This window comes from Anomalospiza imberbis, chromosome 3 (genome assembly GCF_031753505.1).
Source record: "Anomalospiza imberbis isolate Cuckoo-Finch-1a 21T00152 chromosome 3, ASM3175350v1, whole genome shotgun sequence".
NCBI classification, from domain to species: domain Eukaryota; kingdom Metazoa; phylum Chordata; class Aves; order Passeriformes; family Viduidae; genus Anomalospiza; species Anomalospiza imberbis.
The window spans coordinates 106,090,054-106,112,133 of NC_089683.1; the positions used below are offsets into that span (position 1 = coordinate 106,090,054).

The window sequence follows — 22,080 nt, forward strand, 5'->3', positions numbered from 1 at the left end:
GGGAATATTCAATGTAGAGTAGCTGAAATGGAAACTAAATATGACTGGAGGCTCTAGTTTGGCAGCAGTATCACTGCAGGTAATTTTTATGGCTGCAAATCAAGTGATCATTAAAGCTGAATGCTGAGAAGCAGAAGTTTGGGAGTGATTTGGCTTGTCATTATCAAAATCTGGTCTTAATGAGGATCTTGTTAGCTACTTCTACACCTGCTTTTCCCTGTGCAGAGGCCTCCAGGATGCACCAAAACCAGGGGACCAAGTTGAGAGAAGGAGAAAGTGAGAGGTTTAAAGCATCAGCATCAACTCTGTTAGGAGTGCACATGTGGGAGAGGCTGCTGCACTCAGAGCCATCTGTGCCACTTCTGCCCATGGCACCGTGGGCTGCCCTTCTGGGGCTGCTGGAGGAATCCTGTGGCAGACCCTGTGGGTCTACAGGGGGAGAAGGCTGGCTTGATGGACAGGACTGAGCACATTGTGCTGCTCTTGCTGTGCAGAGAAGCTGAATCACTCAGCACCCTGCTGCTCTGTGAGGCTACTCACAGAAGAAAAAATAAATTCCTTTCATCAGTCATGGCAAGGGGACTTTGTCTGGATAATATCCATTCTTGATTGCAGGTAATTATTTTCGGGTTATTTTTGGAGGGAAACAGGAGAGACAGTCTGGCTGCTCCTGTTCTCAGCCATGAGGGAGAGATCCCATCAGAGTGGTTCCTCTGCAAGGGCTCTGTCCCTTCCCAGGCTGTGTGACTGATCAGTCAGAAGCTGATGGGAGTCAGATTCTCCCCTCCAAAGTTCTGTTTTCTTCTCACTGGTGAGTATTTGCTGACCTTCTCAGCCACTTGCTTTGCAAAGTTGTGTTCTAATATCCTGGTAATAATTTGAAGCTGATTAGCAAACGTTCACAGAGTCAGCCTTGAACACATGGGAACTTTTCTGAGATAGTTAGCTCTGAAGAGTTGCTACTCAGTGATTAGTCACAAAGACTGAGATATAAATTGATACTTCTCTCTGCCTCTGCTCTTGCTGCATATTCTCTGTACCACCTCCGGCAGAGGAGTTGGAGGTCAGACAAAGAAAGACATGAAATATAGTCTAGCAAAAAAAAAATATTATAAAGATAAATGGTACCAGTCGAATGTGATGCATTTGCAAGTGTACTGCATGGCACGAAGTGCTGCATGTTGATGAGCTGTGTCACCTCACTTGTCGGCAATGCTTCTCGTTCTTCTTCCATTGCTTTGCTGAAGAGCCAATCACAAAGATGACACTAGGCCATTTCATCCTGCAAACCCAAATGTTTGATTTAGCCAAGGATTTTTCCTCTCTTTGGCTAGAGAGGGAAGTGCTGTGCCAGAGCCTTGCAGTTATTTGAGAATCAAAAGAATAATTTCAAGCAGTTACATAGGTGGGTATTTGTCCTCTCAGTATTAACTTTCCTATTCCCCACCCCCCAAAAATATTCTTCACATTATCAGATAAACACTTTGCTCAGGAGGTTCCCTCAGTGGGATCTGGACCGAGGAAGCCCTGTAACTCTCCTGCTCCTTCAGAAACTCTGCATTTTGGAAGGTAAGCAAGAAAAATCCACCTGCTTTTGCAGCTAAGCCTCCTTCAGAAGCAGTCCCCAGGCAGTGAGGGAGTGTGGATGGCACAGGGAGAGGGAAAGGAAGAGAGTGGCCCAACAGGAGCAGAAGCCAGCAGCTGGTAGTGTTGTACTTGTGCATTATAAGATTTTATACAATTAAATTGTTCCACAAAGTAGCTCTAATGAAGTTATAAAAAGTTTCCTTCAGCTTTCCAGCTGGTGAGTAGGAGAATGTGAGATGAAACTGATGGTCAAATGTACACTCTTATCAGTCATGAAACATTTTATTTAATTAACTTTGCTTTACTTAAGAGATACTTCAAAGTTTTGATCAAAACACTCCCTAATTTTGGAACTTCTTTTGGCCTAATTTCTCAAATCTAATTACTTGTGAGCTTCACATTTGACTTTTCAAGCCAGCATGTGGCTGGTCCTCATGGCTTGAACCTCTAATTAGACAAATTAACTAATAAAATAATCTCTTCTAGAGTGCTACTCCTTTTACCTCAATAGCTTTCCGTGGAAAAAAACAACTTTAACTAAGGGGGGGTCTAGTTATAAGCTTGTTTTTTAAGTCTCAGAGGATTATTTTCTTTAGTAATCCTTTATTGATGATGTGACTCAGATTTTCTTTTTTCATCTTCCGTAAGAAAGGCTTAGTTTTAGAGATGTCCTACTTCTATGTTACCAAGCTTGGTGCTTTGGTCAGCACAGTCTGTCTGAATTTACTCTTAATGAGAAATAGGTGTTCCCTATAAGCACAATCTCGTGCATGTTCCATGTGTGCCCAAAATGAGGTGCCATGTTTCAGTGAATAACAGGAGTGTGTCATTAAACACTCCCACTGATTTTTTTCTTCACCAATGTTTTTTCTTCCTTGATAATTTGTTTTATTTATGGAAAGAACTACATTTTAAAAATACTCAAGTTTACATAGAAAATCAAAGCTATTTTTGGGGTGTTTTTTGTATATATTTTCAGCACTATCATGCAAAGAAGTACTCAATTTTCTGCTGTAACAAAAATCCAAAAGCAGAATACCAAATTAGAGTATATGCATGATACAGTATCTGCTAACCATTCATAGTTAGATGTTCTCCATGTTTAAAATTGTATTTTCTCTGTTGCTTTCACAGGAAGAAACTTCCAGCTCTCAGGTCTTCTCATACCTCTGGGGAGGACACCATGCCTGAAGTGATTGTGAAGAACACCTCAAACAAACAAAAACCCAAGGTAATCTGTCTTCATCCGATCCTGTCCAGAATGCATTGGTAAGTCCTTACATGAAACAAGTTTTTTTTCCTTTCCATTATAATTCTTTTTATCATTAGTTATTGTAATTAAATGTTGTTTCTTCTATAAAATCAAGTTCTCCTTCAAAACGAGCTGAGTCTTTGGTCACAATTACATTGCAGCTTTGCGTTCCATTTACAGTTTCTCCCTCCAGGTTTTTCCAAAATTTTCTTTTAAAATATAAAAATAAGTCTTTAAAAAAATCTCTTTTAATTTAGGAAAAATGAATTCAAAAACCTGTTTTGGCCACTTTCTGTCCTCCTTTCAAATAGAATCCCATTCAGGAAAAGCCTTAGTTTGGAAATTGTCATAGAAGAAAATAAAAGCTTTGAGAAGCTTTGAGAAGCTGTGGGAGTTTTTGTTAGAAACTGGTTGCTATACTTAGAAAACCAAACAAAAATAAATTATCAAAGAGTTTTCTTGCTGGAGTCTTCATCATCTAAGCTGCAAAAGTGAGGCAGGTAGAAGTTTTGCCCCATCACTGTTGCATCAAATTCAAGATTAATATTCTGCAGAGGAATTGCAATAACAAGGAAAACTACCTCAAAGCAAGGAAATTAGGCAGCAAAGGACACTGAAAGACTGGAAGCTCCATATCCCATAGACCTATGGATTTTATAATTTAGCATCTTCTCTTTTAGCAGGGCCCATTCTAGCCGGGTCAGGAGACGGATCAAGAAACTTCACAGCAGGGCAGTTTATAGAGAAATGTGCCAGCCCAGAGTTCCCGGTCCTTATCGCGCAGATCTTGCTTTCTGCTGTTCCCCCTGTGCTGGTGAATACAAATATGTACAAACCTCTCCAGGTGCTTTTGTTTGCAGTACATTACATTTATATTACATTAGCTGGCTTTTTGGAAGCCTGCTAAATGCTGTTTAATACTCTGTGGCATAAAATTCTCAGGCTGAAAAGGGCTTCTCCTTCAGTCATCTCAAAGTCATTCACCTTTCATTTTATTGAGTTCCTTCTAGTCAGCATAGCAGACGATGACTAGGCAGGCTGAAGTGACCTGCTTGAAATTTTCATATTTGCTTCTTTTTTCAAGCTATATGACGAAGCCTGTCCTCACTTACCAGTTTTTCACTTTAAATTTTTCGTCTTCTAATACTTCAGTAACTGATTGAAATTTTATTTAGAGTCAGGGAGGGAAGAAAACAGAACTAATCTAATCATAGCAGGGGGAAGCAAGTTCATTTTCTCAAGCCGGAAAAGTGTCTTCAAGCTCACCCCTGGTGGAAGGTCCGTGGGTTTTAGCACTGCAGGTGAGTGATTCTGGGCCAGAATGCTTTCATCTCTCTGACAAAGGTAGTTAAGTGTTTGACAATTTTGACTAAACTGCCAGGTTTTTCCAGAAATAGTGTTCCAGGTTTTCATGAGCCTGGAGACATTTTTGTCATTTCAGCCTCGTTTAGCTTATTGCACCCTGCCAGCCATGTCCAGATAAAGTGCAGTGGAGGCTGCTGCTTCTGTTACAAACCCACATCTTCTCTACCAACAAACCTTCAGTAACATGACCATTAGAAAAGCCTTAACATTTGACCTGCCATTGTTGATAGGCACGTTCCAATGTGTGGTTGCTAGCCTGCAAAAATGATCTACAAATGGCAGGTTGCAGGATGTAATTTCATATCCTGCAGGATGGTGTTGAAGTCCTCCTGCTTCACTTCAATGTGAAGGTTATTCCTCCAGATCTGAAATTACACTTGCTCAAAGTTGCATGGGGAACTGTACCACAAGCTTAATTTAGAATAAAAACACAGGATAATAATGTTTCATGTCATTTTGTTTTCTGTGATTTAACAAAAATGTTAATTTCTCACTGAGATGGAGACAAGACTAGTCCCTAAGAGAACAGTATATCTGGGACTATGTTTCTCTGTTGTTCAAAATTGTGGGTCAGTCCTCAAATGACTCTTTGGTTTTACTAAGAAATAGTCTCTCAGTTCCTCCATTGCTTTTTCTAAAGCAGCAAAGTGCTTACCAACCACCTTTTACAGCTTTGCTTTTCACCAAGCTTTCCTGAGACTGTCAATGTTCAATATTACAAATCCATGCTTCCTAGTATTGATGAATCTGGCTCTTGGAAAGCCTGAGTTGTAATGATTAACTATCTGATTAAACCAAGAAAAAGAGCTGCATTAAGGATTTGAAAGACGTGCCCTTCAGAAGATTGAATTTCATGATCTCCCTAATCAGTGTTTTGTTAATTCACAGTACATACTGTGTACATCTCTTAAATCGGGGCAGATTGCATATTGATTAATAGTGTTATCACAAATTAGCAGTACAATATCAGTTTCTCTGATGCAGGGAACTATGAACAGGAATTGTTTGCATTTCTGTGAGAGTGTCCTGGAGGCAAATAGAATGAAATAAATAGCCTTTTAATTTAATTGGCTTCCAAGGCGAGCCTGAGAATAGAAAGCACAATGCATTGCACAGTTACTGTAGAAATGGTGGAGGTCAAAAGCTCAGCTTGCAGGACTTACATCAGTCACCACTGCTCCTGTGCAGTAATTTTTTTAATTCTTGCTGCATCCCCATAAGATCCCAGAAAGTCAGATAATTCAGCATTAGTATTCCACGTGGAAGTGCTGGGTCATTTGTCACTGGTCAGATCATGCTATGGAATTTGTTTAAAAAGAACTGCCAAAATGAAAAACTACATTCAATCGGTGCTCTTTCATACCAGCCACAAAAATTAGATCAGGAGAAAAAGAAAGAAAAAAGAGAAGTAAAACCTTTCTTTCTCATAGAAGAATAAAAAAGTCAGAACAAGGAAAGAAAAAGTAGTACAAAATGGATAGTAGTCTGGCAAGAAACCCTTTTTCAAAATAATCTTTCTATAACAGACAGTTAAGATTTATGTGTTATTTAGTGGAGCCAGCCCTGCTGAAAGCAGTGAAAGCAAAAAGTGAGACAACATGCTAATATTCAAAACTCCTGCACTCTTTTGATTGTAGAAATAAAGTACTATAGCTCTTGTAAAACTTGAGCTGGCCTAGGAGCTCATCAATGAACACAGAAACCCATCCACACAGTACTAAATGTAGAAAAGGGATTTCTTTACTATTTTTGGACTGGCTAGTGCAAGATCTGTGCTGTTACTTCAGCTTGAATTCATTCATCCGTCTGCAGAAAAGTTCAGAACTCCTCCTCTGTGTCTGATCCCATATGCTTGTGCTGGCACAAAGGCCTGACACAAAGCACTTCCATATGTAGCAGACTCAGCAGCACCAAGGGGATCACATTAACCTCCCATTTCATTTTTGGATTGTTGATTTTTAAAAGCACAAAGGTTCCTTTGAGGAGGTTGTGCGTGATCAGTTGTTGGCATTTTTATTATTTCCTATTACAACACTAAATTATTCCATGTAGCTGCATTTTTATCTGCTGAAGGAGAAGGTAGTTTTTATAGGTTTAGTAAATTAGCATATATGACAAAAATCACCAATTAGAGACATAAGAGGTGAGGTAATTTCCCCCTTGTTGGAAAATACCCTTTTCCCGAACCAGAGATGGGGCAACTGAGAGGCGTTTTAAAAACTTTTATTCAATTTTCAGTCTCATGAGAAGGGTGAGACAGCACAGATGTTGTAATTCACGCCATCACAATCAGAAGCCAACTATTTCTTAATTACAACAAACTATAAGTGTTTCTTGGCCTATCAGCTTTTTGCCATGCCATGCTGTAGATGCCTTAAAGCCAGTCATCTAAAACTACCTCTCGTGGGTCCCACTACAATGCATCTTTCATAGTTCTGTTTCTCCAAAGTATCTTGTCTTATTTGCAAGGCCATCTTTTGAAACTTTTTTCTAGCTCCATTTCTCTCTCAACAATATCTGTCCTATTCCACGGCATTTCTAAATCAGCATTTCTTATCTCAAGGTTTGCATACGGATGCATACTGTGTGGGCCTTCTGTCAGGCCCTGAGAATTTTCTACAAATCCATTTCCCACACCCCCTCTCTAAATCCTCTCCTCTCTGATGGAAACTTGTAGGTGAAAATGTGTCCCGAAGAGCTGTTTTTGGCCTTGGTTCCCAGAAAGACCCAAGATAGGACAGGGGCTTTAGAATGAGTTTTGTCTTTCTGCCTATCAGGGCAGGGAAAAGTACTGGGAAAACTAGCTATGAATGCAACAATTCAGAGCTCCAAATTTATGTGTAAAGAATACAGAGAACACATGAAAGGAAAAAAGATCAAAATGATCTGGCATCACTATCATGGGGAGGTTGTCCTGAGCAAACAAGGGGTTGCAGGTTTTGTGAGAGTTTGACAGCTAATGTACCCAGACAAATTGTATGCATCCTACACACACAGCCTACACAGGATCATAGAAGGTTTGGGTTTTGGAAGGGACCTTTAAGATTTTCTAATTCCAATCCCCTGCCATTGGCAGAGATATCTTCCACTAGACCAGGCTCAGAGCTCCATTGAACCTGATCCAGCAATGGGGCAGCCACAATTTCTCTGGACAACCTATGCCAGTGCCTCACCACCCTCAGAGTAAATAATTTTTTCCAATATCCAATTGAAACATACTCTCCACCAGTTTTAGCCCTCCCCCCTTGTCCTGTCGCTACATGCTCTTGTACACTGTGGAAACAAACTCTGCTTAACTGTGGCCAGGCTGCCTTGAACAGGTGTCCACAAGATGGACTCATGCAGTTTGACTCCTCTGCCCTGAATTTAAACCCTTCATTAGTTAAAACAGATTTATCTCAAATACCTTCACGTAGACAACACTAAAGTTAAATGGATTAACCTCCAGTTTACTGAAAAAGCTAATTAGGGAGAAGATAAAAGGAAAACATGTAAAAGAGGTTTTTAGGTGAAAGCTTCAATGACTTAATGAAAAACAAATGTCATCTAAGGTGAATTTGACACAGGCACAGTGCCTGCCATGCAATGTTACCTACATGGTAACATTGCTTAGCATTCTTCACCTTTCCAATGGTTTTTGCATCTGCTATCTTCCACCAAGTCCAAAAAAAGAGAATATATAGCACTTTAAACATATTATCACTCCTGGTAAAATTGTGTGTTCTCCCTCTTTGATAACTGATATTCCTCAGGTAATGTTGGAACTAGAAGCAAAGCTTTTCCTTTTCTCAGTATTCAGCTCTAACTACTGAGAAATTTTCATCCTTTGTTAGGGAGCCAAGCTTCACACAGGACTGTTTTCCTTACCCTAGCCCTGTGTTTCTAGGAACTCTGCCTTCCAGAGGAAATCCTGGTGTAGTGACTTTTGAATATTTACCAAGTGGCATAAGGTAACTAAGGGCTGTAGCCTAGCAATAGAGAAAAGCTCTGTGCAGAAGCAGATTTGATAATTATGGAGAAAAGAGGCCTCATTTCCCTGCAATGTAAAATGATCCACACCTGGCCTATCCTCACTCCATAGTATGCTAAACAGCACATGCATTTTCTAAAAGATTTTAAAACACTGGTTTCAAAAAAATGGAACTCACAGAGGAACTCATATAACGCATCAGTGGGGGAAAAAATCAGTAGGTATAAATGGAGAAGATGCTGTGTCAGCCTTCATGGAAATAACACATTTTCCTCCTAATCTCCTGATGCATAGAACAGGTAGTTACTGCCTGGGAAATAAAAAGAAGCTGGAAAACAGGAGAGCATGCTAGCTGTCATCTGCATAATACCTGAGCACTAGGGGTTTGTTTTAAAACGTAAAATGCAGCAGCATGTGTGCGTTGTGGGGAGGGGGGTTGGGAAGTGGTCAGCGAGGGAGGAGAGAAGAGGTGGCACCAATAAGAACAAAGTGGTTCTACCAGGAGCTGCTGCAGATTAATGTGTAATTGGCCCAGGTGCAAATCTCCCTTCAGCATCACCTGTGTGATTAAAGAAGCCTTCTCCACCCCTTCCTTCACTCACGGCAGCTTTTTGTCTCGTGACTTCAGACTCCTAAATCTAGTCAAAATACCTCTGTGGAAGGGAAATAAAAGAAAGAGAATCAGCCGAGAAATACCTGTTGTTTAAAAATCAGCTTTAAGCTGAAAGACTGCACAACCACTTGATTATGGTAAGTCTCAAGGCAGCGGGTACCATGGCAAGACTTACAGTGGGATCTCTTTCAGGCAGTGTGATGGGTACATCCAAAAGCTTTGTTTTGCATGTCCATATTTATTTTTCTTCTTCATCTTCTTAGCATTCCCGCTGGTAAGTGCCTTGTTCTTTCAGCTTTTCAGAGTGTTTTAGAGCACCTGCAAGAGCTTCATAGGCCCAAGTAGAAGTGGTTTCTCCAGGGATGTTCTTATCACTGCAGTTTCATATGGGCTGCCTGCCCCTCTGGGAACTGAGGCAGCAGGAGATAGGAGAAGCAGAGCTGAAGGGCGAGTGATGTGGAGAATACCTGGAAACAGGGCAAAGCATTGGTCTCTGTGTAAAGAGTGGCTGTTGGTAGGAGGCTGGATCAATGAGTGGACTCAATAGCCACTATGAATCTTTTATGTGTGAGTCCTCCCGACTGCTAGGTAGGTTTGTAGGCTAGTTTCACTTTTTCAGGGATCTAGACTGTCCTGCCAGGTATGTTCCTTTCCCAGAGTAGTTTTCTTGTATGGAGCTGTAAAACAGTAATTATCACCAGCTCACCTGATAAGAGTTTTTGGCATCATGCTCTGTCTCACAGCAGTAACATGAAAAGAGGGACAATCATAAGAGGAGAGTCTCAGCCTTCTAGCATTGTAACACTGAGGCTGCCACTTGCAATTTCAACGTAATTATTTGCAAAAAAAAAGGACAGATTCCACATTCCTGTTTTTGGTACTGTTCTGGAACATCTGCTGCTCTCCTTTGAATGAATGCCTGTGTTCAAATTTGCAGAGCATCCCATGCCCTGTATGGAATGTGTGCATTTTTCAGATTTTATCCTGGAGGGGAGGTGAAAAATGTAACAGGTCTAGTCTGGAATATAATCAAAGATTTATAAGTAGCCATGCATTTTTCATGCATATAAAGTAATAAGATCTGTAGAGTAAAAGCAGAAATGTGACATTAAATGGTTGCTCTTGCAGGTTTCCTGCAAGATATGATCAAAGCACCATTTCAGCAGCAGGGCTGCAAGACTGCACCTTCTAATAGGAAGGCAATTATTTGATCAGGCTCCAGTTTAGGCCAGGAGCATCCTCTGCATGAGGGCCTGTTCAGCTTCTTTTGCATAGCATTAAAAGAAGCTCAGCTGGTCAGACCAAATGGCTGATCTAGAGATGTTTTGTAATGCATCCTTTTATTTCATTCCCATAACCCACCACTTCAAAGCCAAGGTTTAAAATAAATAAAAAATAAAGGTGGTTGTGATCAAATTGGAAAGGAAGTGTTAACACAGGATGAATCTGTAACCCTCTGCTTGACGGAGAAGAAATCTTCTGTTCTTTCTCTTTCTATATATCTTCCAGTGTATAATTCTCTTTTTAGTTTGCTTTTTCCTGAGCATCCCACTTTCTCTTTTTGTAGTTAGCTGCCAGAGAGATGTATTTTCTCCTGCTGACTGTATCAGAATTTCCTAAGGTTGTGGGAACTGGTGCTTCTGGGGAATTATTGAATTCAAGTTATTTGGTGATACTTCTTCCTGCTCCTGCAAGCCCTGCAGGACAGCCAAGGCATATATAATTTCATTTTCTGGAACATTTAGGTCACTGATTTGTCTGCTGGCCTGGCAGTGTTTTATTTTCACATTGTATATGAACAAGTGTAAAGTTTTGTGAGTATAATAAAGTCAGTGTGAAAAGAGCCTAAGGTTCATCACAGGATTTCTTGCAAGTTAATTGTTGGAAGCACTGGCATGGAATCTGGCTTGCTTATCAAATCTATTTAAATGGTTGGAGCAAGAGAAAGTATTGTATATAACTCAGATTTGTCTTAAGAGAAGTTTGTTTTAGAAATGTAACCAAAAAAAAAAGTAAATGCAAGCAGCTGGTGTTTTTCTGGTTTGTGACCTGCCTTAAATGCTCTGTGGAGAATCCTATTGGTGGCAAAGCTCTGGCATGTGCTGCTTTGCTGAATGCTGCTTGATGCATCTCTTGTGGTGCCTTCTGTGCCCTAAAGGAAGTTTTGGTTCATCAGTTACAATTTGGGGAAAAAATATTGATTATTTGATGCCCCAAACATGCCAAGTATTTTCTAATTTTTCACTGAATTCTACTGTTCTATTCTTTGCCTCGGTGTATTTGGCAATATGTCTTTTAGAGTAGCTGCAGTATCAAAATTGTTAATTTTCTGCCACTCAGCACATGTGCTGCTATGCCCTCCAGCTTTTCCTCTTTGAAGCCCTGGCATCCTGCTTCACTCAAGTGTTTCCTGTGAGACAACTGAGCCTGCCTGCATGGTCCTGGTGTGTTTCTATTTGGCCTGAGAAGCTGGTCTTGACAATTATTGTTGCCAGTTCAAGCCTATCTAAGTATTTGGCTTTGAGAATATTTGAAATACTGCTGCCACTGTTTCAGAGACCCAGACGTACTAGCTTGAAACATTTATGCTGTTAAAGGGGCTGTGAGAAATTTTGGGTGAGGCTCATGTTGACTTTGCAGCCGAAATTTCACTCTTCTGTTATAAGACTAGCTTTCAAACTTTTGATCAAATCACGGACTAACAGATTTATCTCCCCCACCCTGCAAAATCTAATTTGCAAATAAAATCTTCAACCTGAGACATAGGCTGCAATTGCTGCTGATTGGAATAGTGTGAGGGAAATCAGGCTGAATGAGGCTGTATAATTCTTTATTTGATGTCAGTAATGAAATGCCAGCATTGGTTAAAATATCCACCAAATGCCAAAGGTTTATACCTTAAGAGCATTATTCACTCCTTGTCCTTTGGTATTTCCCCGAGGGTGGAAAGGACTGTAGTTAGAGGAGAAGAAACAATGGTCTGATCAATCACAGACCTCTTGAATTGCAAATAAGAATCAGAATCCAGCTCACAATCCTCTGTGCTGATCTTGAGCTTTCTGCAACCCCCTCATGTCATTCTCCTATGACTCTACATAATGCACACGCTGAAATCTTTCTCACTGTTATAGTTTTTGGGAGCTTTTTATATTTCCAGTAAGGTGCTTTTAGGCTTGTAGAGCCTCTTGAAATGGAGCCACTCCACGTTCCTGTCAGCACAGAGACCATTGTGTGGGAGCCAGGGTGACAGACCACTGGCAGCAGCACCCTAACAGAGCACCTCTATTGTACCTGAGTACAAGCAGTTATTATCTTTCATATTATGTGAAGAAATGAGTAGTGATCTGAGGGAAACGGTGCTGAGCTGCTGGTGTATTCAAGTGCCTTGTGATTTTACACCTGTCTTGTAAAAATGTTTCCTCTCATTTCCTCCCATCTATTGCAAACACCAGTACAGCTGCACTGGGATCTCAATGCTTTAGAGCCATCGAGGCCTCTGTGACACAGCTGCCAGAAGGGACTGCCTGTGCTGCTGCAGAGAGATGCTGCTGGAACATCTGCAGCTCCCTGTGGTCTCCTCTTCCATTACAGGGAATTCTTGGGTGTTCCAGGCACAGAACAACATATAATGTCTTGATCCCCCAGAGCTTTCTCTTTGCCACCTCAGAAAATGTTTCACAAGTTTCTGCTGTGCATTTAGAACAGGAGCTTGCAGGGAGTTGCATGAATGTTCTCCCCTTTTCCTTGCTCTCATGATCAGACTGAGACTGAATGCCTGCTTTGAAAATACGCTCCAGAGAAACCAAAGCCATTGAAGTCCTGTCTGCATTCCTAGTGGAGATGTAAAGGTCTGGGAGAGCTGCAAAGTGACACGATAACCCAAGCTTTTTCTTCTGTCTGTAAACTGAAAAACTTGATGGAACATTGTGTTAGCTCCTGAGCAAGGCAAGCTTTCTTCAGTGGTGCTTTTTAGTTGGAGATGTGCTGATAATAGTTTCGATGTGGTTGACATCTGGCTGTTGGAAAGGGCTAAAATGTCTTATTACCCTGGTCTTGGACAAGGGCACGTCTAGTAGAAAGTCATTTGAAAAAGGACTCTTCCCCTGCCTTTATATTTTGCTTAAAATCTTTGACAAAATTGGATTTTATTCTTGACTTAGCAATAGATAAAGAATATAATGAGAAAGGAGCAAGTTGTGTGTAAAGCAAGAGGAGCTGCCTTGCCTTAAGACCTTCATTCAGGTGTCTGTTATAATAATTCAGTGTACACTGTGCTTTCCTATCAGATTTTCCTAGAGATCTCTGCTGTGTGTAAACATAAAGGAACTTGGAAGCTGCTAAGCCTTCTAAAATGTAAATGTAAACATGTTGCATATGTAGGACTAGTGAGCATTTTCTAGGCTAAATACATATCAGACTGTGATTAACTGATTCATTAGCTAATAATTGATCGCTATTGGTTTTGGGCAAGCCTGTGCCACGTGGGTTTGGTATGCAGGAATGGTTTAGCATGGTACTTCTACCCACTGCACGGAGGTATCTCCATCTGAACCAGGAGCTGTTGAGCAATAAGCACTTCCCTTGCTTATTAATTGGCAATTACTGTAGAAAAATATCCATGATCTAGTGGCATCTATCCCTCCATAATGCCATTCCAGACTTCAAAGTCTGTGTGGATGAATTCTGCCTCTGATGTCTAGTGAGGATGCAGGAGTACAAGTAGGTGCAGAATGTACCCGCTGGTGATAGGAACATTAGGACCCCTTCTCTTCTGCTTGGCCTGGGTGAATAATTTGAGACTTAATGTAATTGCATTAATCTTTTGCCCTGTAGCACAGCAGATTGTGCCCAGAGAAGACTTCCACAGGACTCGGGTTCCCAAGGAGTGAGGGTTTTAGGTGGAATTAGCAATGATGCTGGCGCCAAGAGGCTTGTTTCAGGCTGGGCTAACTTGCTTTTTCCCCTAGTTCATTCGTTGCTGACTCCAGAAACAGGGAGATCTGGGACGGGTTTGGGTAGTCTCAGATTTGTCCCTCTTATCCATTTAGCTCAAACGTTGAACTGTGTTGAAGTTCTTTGTTAGCAGAGGAAAAGCATCTGGTCATCCAGTGATCTTTTCACACTTAGCTCCTTGCCAAGGAACATAATCGGTCATCACAAGAAATCTGCACTCACTCCCTTAGTTTACTTCAGTGTTGGGCTGAAGAAAACAAATTGTAATATAATATTAGAGACATTTTGTAACCTGGCAGTTAACAGTATTGCTCAATTAGACTATCTTGTGTCTTAACACGCCATTGAGGTTATATAGATATCCAGATTTTTACTTGGAGTTTTATTTTAATGTTCCTTTACATTCCTGTGGAAGTACAGCTCTTAACTGATCACAGTAAGATCCTACCAAAAGAGGACTGAAATTTCCTCATTAATAACCAATTTTGGTAAAATACAGTATGGTATTAATGTCACTTTTGGTCTTGTACAGTTGTCAGGGCCCTGACATAACTGGACATAACAGCGTGACTTTTATAACCTTGTTATAGAAAGCAATTAGGGGCAACATCCAGCTCTGCAGTTACGTATCACATGGAGATGAAAGGAGCTTCCAACAGTGAATTTAATTAGCAGGAATCACAGAGTACTCTGTGACCTGCAGTGCAGATAACATAGTTCCTGTCCAGCAATGTTACTCTTGCTCTGAAAGGGCACCTAAACTCCTCTGGTACTAGACCCATGCATAACTTACAGGCTTCCAAGGGACTGGAGCTGGAAACTTCCAGCCAGGAAGGTTGAATTAGGAAATGAAATGCTGGTAAATCCAATCTTATACCAAGCAACAGCATGGGCAGCTTTAAAATGCTGAGGAGTGATCCAGGAGGAACTATGTGCTAATGCCAGCATGAACTGGACGTGTCTCAAGAATGTCTGTATGTAACAGATTTTAGTAATCAAAACTGCGCTGCACAGAGTAATAAAATGAGAGGCTGCTTCATATGTGTAAGTGCATAGGGGTAAGGAGAGTTGTGATGTATGACTTTGTATGAAAAGGAGCCTTCAGGACTTGTGTTGGGCATGATGCAGGAATTCCTTATTGGATACTGAGGGGATGTGCCCCGTGATATCTCCCTGCAGAAACTTGCTGGTGTTTGCCCTGCTCTGCGAGGGGCTGGCAGCCACCCAGAGCACCCAGCCACCCTCCACAGGAGGCCACGAAGATAATCAGAGGGCTGGACCACCTCTCCTACAAAGACAGGCTGAGACAGCTGGGGTTCAGCCCAGACAAAAGAGGGCCGTGGTGAGACCCCACTGTGGTCTTCCAGTACCTAAAAGGAGTTTCCAAAAAGGAGGGAGAGGGACTTCTTACAAGGACAGTGTCAGGACAAGGAACAATGGCTTTAAGCAGACAGAGGGCAGGTTTAGATTATCTATTAGGAAGAAATTATTCACTCAGAGGCAGGTGAACCACTGGCACAGGCTGCCCAGAGAAGTTGTGGATGCCCCATCCCTGGAAGTGTTCAAGGCCAGGTTGGACAGGGCTTGGAGCAACCTGGTCTGGTGGAAGGTGTCACTGCCCATGGCAAGGAGTTGGAAGGAGATGATCTTTAAGGTCCCTTCCAACCCAAAGCATTCCCTGATCCCTTCCAACCCAAAGCATTCCATGATTCCAGAATTCCTGTGGAAAAGCAATACCTACCATGAGAAGGGCTGCTCTCATTTTTCTGCTTTTTCCCCTACTCTGTGCTATGTGTACTGAACACTTGCTGGGTTTCACAGTGCTGATGCAGTCAGATTTTCTGCCTGGAAATCTGATTATACCCATTCTCCAACCTGTCTGTGCCTAGTGCCGGACTTAAAGAGCCATTTCTGCTATGATATCCTGCTGAGACACTTGCAGGGGGTTACTTGCAGGAGGCTAACTTGAATTTGGCCTAGAGTAAGAGCAGAGATTTTAAAAATTGTTCTTGAGTGTAATCTAAAATCTTCAAGCTAGAGGTGCAGAAGACAAAACTGATATGTGCCCAGAAACAAAAAGAAAAAATTTAAAATAGTTTATTAATAAATTATTATTTAATAAACAGGTAAGAAGTGAGCTCCCAAATTTTCATCTAAGCTGAATTTCATCAAATACCAAGAATAACTACCTCTCCAAAATGTAATTATTCTCAATCACATCAGGATTTTCATATTTTTAGGGCTTGGTCCAGCAGCCTAAGAGCAAAGAAGCTGTGTTTGAGGCTGTTTTAGAGCACTTTGAATCTATCTGTCCACTGCCATTCTTTTGTGCCACCTCAGGAATATAGAGCCATTAAAACATTCTCAGCATAGTGTTTAGCTCTGCACTGAAGCCAGCAAGTGCAAGGTGTGAGACAGCGTTGCAGGCTGCTCCCAGGTCTGAACTTGAAGCTTGGGAATGCTAGATAAATAGAAGGAGAAGGATACCAGCAGGGCTATGCAAGATTTCCTTGTGTTGAGTCAGTAACTTAATTTTTTTTGGCTTCATGTCCACCTGTAAAGGGCCAGTCAGAGCCCTTCCTCTGCTGAGCGTGCCGAGGGTGACTATCGCCGTTTTAGAACTCGGGGAGGACATGAGGGGTCTGGCAGAGGAGAAACGGGCAGCGAGGCTTTTGTTATTTGGTTTTAGTAGCACTTGGCTGGACTCCCCCATCTCCCAGTGGCAGGAGGTGTTTGCAAATACATATGTGTATGAGTGCTGGGATGAGGTGTGTCCTGCAGCATATGGCGTGTGCAGATGCATGGTGGCAGGTGTGAGCTGTGTAACTATATTTGTGTGCTCTGAGCCTGGTTTGGAAAGAAGAAAGAGGCTGCTGAGAACTCTGGCTAGGTACTCACTTTTCTTGTAATATATTAGTTTAATTTAAATTCACTTTACAGTCAGTGCACATGAGAATTATTTTGAAGGTTTAATTTGCTAGCTGCTGAAAGCAATAAGGTGGCTATCAACAGAGAAGAAATAGCTTGGCTGTTTGTTAATGTTCTTTGGGCTGTGCTGTAAGTAATCCAGGCAGTTGTAATGTGGAGAGGCAAATAAACCATTGTTGCTTTTAGAATTGCTAATTTTATAGTCTCAATAGTTTTCTGTTTCTAGATATTTACCTGAGGTACTTTCTGGGGCAGATAGCTGGGGGAATCCATGTACGTTCTTAGAAACATTCAGAGGGAAAAGCTGTTAACCACCTAGAAAACATAATGCTTGGTCTCTTATTAGCAGCAAACACTTCATTAAATTTATTATGTTTGGATTGGTGCTAATTTTTCTGTCCAGTTTGGTCAGCAGAAGCTGTACTGAATGGCCTATATTTGTACTGGGAATTTTATTTCTTATGATGGTGGGATTTGATTTTATCTGCAACCATCTGGAGTAAGTTTATTTGTGTTACGTGGCTTGCATGTATTTATACATCAGACTCCCTTGAATTGATTTCTCTGAATTTTTACATATCATATAAATGACATTTGCTTGCAACACAGTGGAGTGATTACAGTGAATACTGAAATGGCAACATTCTGCAGGAAAAAAAATACAGTGTAAAAAGAACATTCATTTACAAAAGAGTGTAAATTTATACTCTTTAATGAAATGCATTCACTGTGCAGTAAAATACTTCTTGTGCCTATTGAAGTACAATTACAAAGCTCTGAAACTTATAATATTTGAGGCATTCTGTTTCACAGTAAAAATTGTCATGTTTGTTAAAATTATATTTGATAGAGTGAAATAAACATGGTCTGTGCATATGTCTCTATATTGATAATATTAAATAAATGCAACCATGACATCAATCTGCTGTAGACCAGAAGTCCTGTACCTGGGCTCATTCAGTAACAGTTGAGTTCCACTACTGTTTCCTTGTAGTTGAGAAGGTACCATCCTCCGGAGGAGTATGAGGGAATATGGCCTGAGAGGGACCGTGATTTACCACGGAAATTTCTGGACCAGGTTTCATGTGACAGACAAGGCCAGGAGACATCGGTGCATCTCTCAGAGGGAAAAGAGAGGCTGACCAAAAGGTGGCTTTCAGAGCCAAGGGGACCTCCTGTGAACAGCCAAGTTCTCTCCAAGCTGTGACAGAGATCTCTACACAGACATTTTGCCAGTATCTGGATAGAACATATTTGTGGTACTTGGCAATCAAACCCTATTGCCCAAAGGCTGAACTTGTTTCAGGAAGGGACTCTTCCAGCTCTTGCAGGAATGGTTGTGGTGACATTTTGGCCAGGAGCTCTGTTATTCACAGAGGCGCTGGAGATGATGGAAGTATAAAAAGAAAATGTAATTGGCTCAAGCCCATCCACTGCCAGGAGAGAAGCCTGATGACACAAATGCTTTTGTTCTCTCGCAGCTCTGGTTTCTGCAGGCACAAACTGAGAAAATGTGTATATTTTTGGATAGATACAAAAATGTTTTTAATAATGCGTGCCTGGTAATTGCTCTGATTTATTAGGCCATAATTGTGCTAGGGAAATACAGTGTTTCTGGATAGGCCTATTTGGGGTTGTTCTGGACAGTCATGAGCCGTGCTATTGACAGCAGCTTTTCCTTTGTTTGCCTGCATTCTCCCTTTGACAGCCCTCAGCTGTCCTGTAAGGGAAGAACCTCCTGGAGAGAGCCCCAGCCACATGGCTCTTCTGGCACCACAGATCCCACATCCATCGCCTCCTGGGCTGGCTCTGAGGCCTCCTGGCATGATTTACCCCATTTTGGGGCTTCCTGGGGGAGGCACAAATTACTGCAACCCTCAGGCCACTCCAAATGACTGCCAAACCTGTTCATTGCCCCTCTGGGAGCACTGGAGGGGGGATTTATCATCATCTGGCCCTGGTAGGCACGCTCATGTTGGGTGAGGATCTGCCCTCTGGAATCCCTGGTGCCAAGTTAACACATTTCTTGCTGTACCAGTGTAACAATCCTCACCTTTCCTCAGACCCCAAAGAACAAGCAGGCTCTCGCTCCAAGAGAAAAGATTAAAATGCCCCAAATTATGGTGCTGGACATCAAATAGCACAAGATGCCTTTTATCAGTGCAGATTCTAGCCTGCTTTCTCTTTGTAGCTAGTGTTAAATTGCTGGCTGAAGATAACCACTTATCATGGTTTACATGCCCATTTCTATTCCAGAAATGTAAGGAGACTCAACTCTCTTGGGCTAATAATGCTCTGTCCATTTCTGTCTTCAGCTCAGCTGATGAAGCTATTACATAAAATAAATGCTGTAAAGATTAAGTTGGCCATTCCCTCCCTTCTTTGCAAAGGTCATCAGCTCATATTCTGAGATAACAAAATCTGAATTCTACTTGCCCTTTTTATTTCAAAAGAGGAAAACCTGTTATTTATTCCAACCAAAATATTGGTTCAAATTGAATGGGCAAGAGGTTCAAGAGGCACCTGGGTTAACTTGAGGATTTGCTGCTATGGATTTTCTCCAAGCTGGCTGTCTATGGCACAGTTTGCCAGGGGTCTCCCATGTAGTTTTTAGGCCCAGATGCACACAGATATTTGCTCTCCACTTTTAGTTAATTTTGCATTTCACCTCAGTCCCAAGCTTTTTTCCTGAGTGGCTCTGGCATGTCTTTTCATTGCGTATTCTCAATAGTGCTGGTCTTCAGGATCAGTGACATTCTTGGCTGTGTCCTTGTGTATGTACTGTAGCAAGGGAGAAGTTGGGGACTCTGGGGATGCAACTGGGATAGAGCTGGTATAACTGGGAAGGGAAGAATCTGGGAGAAAGTGTCAGAAAGTGGGGGAGCAAAGGACTTGTGCCTAAGGAGCAGCAGGGCAAGGGAAGGGAAAGGATGGGATGGGAAGAGGATATAGGGTGCCAAAGGAGGGTGAAAGACCCTGAGAAGGCATGGGGTATCCAGGGAATTGAGAGCTGAAAGGAGGATAGGAAAAATTTAAAAAATGAAACCCTGGAACTAAAACAGTTAATTTGAAGAAAGGCAAATTTGTGAGGAAATGAGGAAGATAAAATGATGGAGAGGCTTTGCATGGAGGTGGCATTTCCATCCTGACTGCAGTTGGCAGAAACAAGGTTGCAGGAGGGCAGGGGCATGAGGAGACCTGCTCACACAACACAAGAAGAGCAGCGCCATTGCAGAGAGCCCCTGTCTGCTCCCCTACTGGCTCTGCGATTCCCTCCCTCTCCCCACCCCGCATCCAGCTAAATTTATTCTGCTCCTAGTACTGTTTCTGTGCTGAACAAATCGGCTCTGTACAAATTAGGAGGACAAGATGTTCAGAAGTGGTGAATTCACACTTTTTTTTTTGTTTTCCTAGCACATGAAAGCAAATTTAGATTGGTGGTGGGGAGGGCAACCAAACTCAGGAGGTGGGGAAAACCACACAAAAAAGCGTTTCATTGCTCAAAGAGCTGAGTGCAACATATCAAAGCAGCTTCTAAATGAATCTTTGCATTACCAAGGTGGATTGCAGCAGCACTGATGCTGATTATAAATGATGAGTTTCTTCCCATAAAGGCCTGAGCAAACACACACTTTCTCTTGGGCCAGATGCCTTTTGTATTAAGTTTCCTATTTCTGTAAATACAGATGAAAATTTCCTAGCAATATTTGACCACTGTGACCTCAGTTTCTCTGGGTCAGATGGAATTTAGCATCCTCTGTACCCCTGTTGGTTGGGCCTTATGGCATGGGGTGCAATAGCTGCTGAGGAGGAGCAGCTCAGAGGGTCAGACTGGGGAAGGGAGCAGCAACTCAGGGCTTGGGGGCTGCTCCTGAAACCAGGGACCCACTCCATGCAGCATGGAGCTGGCGCTCCTTCGTGAGCAGTTCTGTGTACATGGAGAACAGAAGAAAATCTGTTCTCTAAGCCAAGGAGGACACATCCGGCCGTCTTCTACAAGGCACTCACAGGGGCCAGATTTGCAAATTTATGCACAAGCCCAAATACACAGATGAGAAAATCCTCTCAAAGTTCAAGTACTTGGTTTCCTAATTCCTTGAGCCAGAGGGACACCTGCACCTAACTGCTTCTGTAAATTCTGACTTTAAGACCAGATTACTGAAGCTGCAGAGGGGTCTGCTACCCCACTTCCTTGCTCTGTGTCTCAGTAGGGATTACATTTTTTTAGTGCAAAGATTAGCAATTCAAACAGAGAGAAAAGAAGCCTGAATATGCTGCTGCCAATTGCTTGGTTTAATTAAAAAAATTGTCACCCTATTTTTTTAAGGAAAAGTGGCTTTTCCAGAGGAAATGATTGAGTTCTTTTAAGGGGCAGAAAAGGAAGGGAAAGCCAAACCTATTTACCATGTCAAATCCAGCAAGGTTCATTGAAGAAGGGCAAAAAAATTAGGAAGTTTCACAACATGACTTAATAATCAGTTTTGCTTAAACTGGAAGCACTGCCTTTTTCCTCCATTCTAAACATGTGTGAGAACTGACCTTGCCCTGCTGGGTGTTGTACTCTTGACTTTCTTGGTGCTTTCCAGTGGCAACTTCACTTTTATCAAAAAAGGATCTGAGAAGAAAGGGGACTTGCTAGAAATCTGTAATTAGGATAGAAAGTCCCTTCTCCTTAAGGTTTTTTCCTTTCAAATGCTAGGGTTTCTCCAAGAGAAGTGGTAAGCATAGATACTCTCCCTGTGATGAACAAAATCTCTCCGGTCAATGCAGTAAGCACAGGGATGAAATAGGTTGTCATAAATCCAGTCCAATACCCTCTTGCAAAATAATTACGCTTCAAGAGAATTTAATCTCATGTTAACAAGACCCCCTACAATCTTTGTGCTCTCAGTCATATAAGAAACTGATTTGTAATTAATGACATCTGCAATGCCACCACCTTACCATGAGAGAGATCTTTAGCTACCTTCTCAAAAGGGAAAAAAAAAGGAAAAATATGAGAGAAAGGTTTAATGGCTGCTTTGCCATGTTAATAGTAAGTGGCTCTCACTCAGAAGTACCTGGAAGTACAGAATATATGAGCAAGAAAATAATCTTCATACAGTGAGGAGTTAAATTACAGTTGAAAAAACCTTATTTGAGTAAAACCAAGAATGTATTCTGTGCAGCATAATACCAATAACTGTATTTTGCCTCTAGAGAGGTACTGAAGTCAATACTTTGACCAGGATTTGACAGTTTGTAGACTTCATATTACATACAGGGTGTTTTTGGGATGGATGTTCTTAAGAAGCCTGTTAAATATGAGTTTGTTTAACACAGAATTTTTTTTGTTGCTATTCCTGTTGATTTCTGCTCCTTTGATTTTTCCCTCCAAAATTTACTCAATAAATTGGTCCCTAATGTATCTAC

The 22,080-nt window shown here is 41.6% G+C and overlaps 1 long non-coding RNA gene across 1 annotated transcript in view; it reads left to right on the forward strand.

Moving 5' to 3' along the window:
- The first annotated feature begins 679 nt into the window (after positions 1 to 679).
- LOC137469985 (uncharacterized) overlaps positions 680 to 22,080 on the forward strand; it is a 33,302-nt gene continuing 11,901 nt past the window's right edge. The window contains exons 1-2 of the long non-coding RNA XR_010996851.1: positions 680 to 811; positions 2,722 to 2,825. This is a non-coding gene — a long non-coding RNA (uncharacterized lncRNA). The remainder of the gene's footprint in view (positions 812 to 2,721; positions 2,826 to 22,080) is intronic.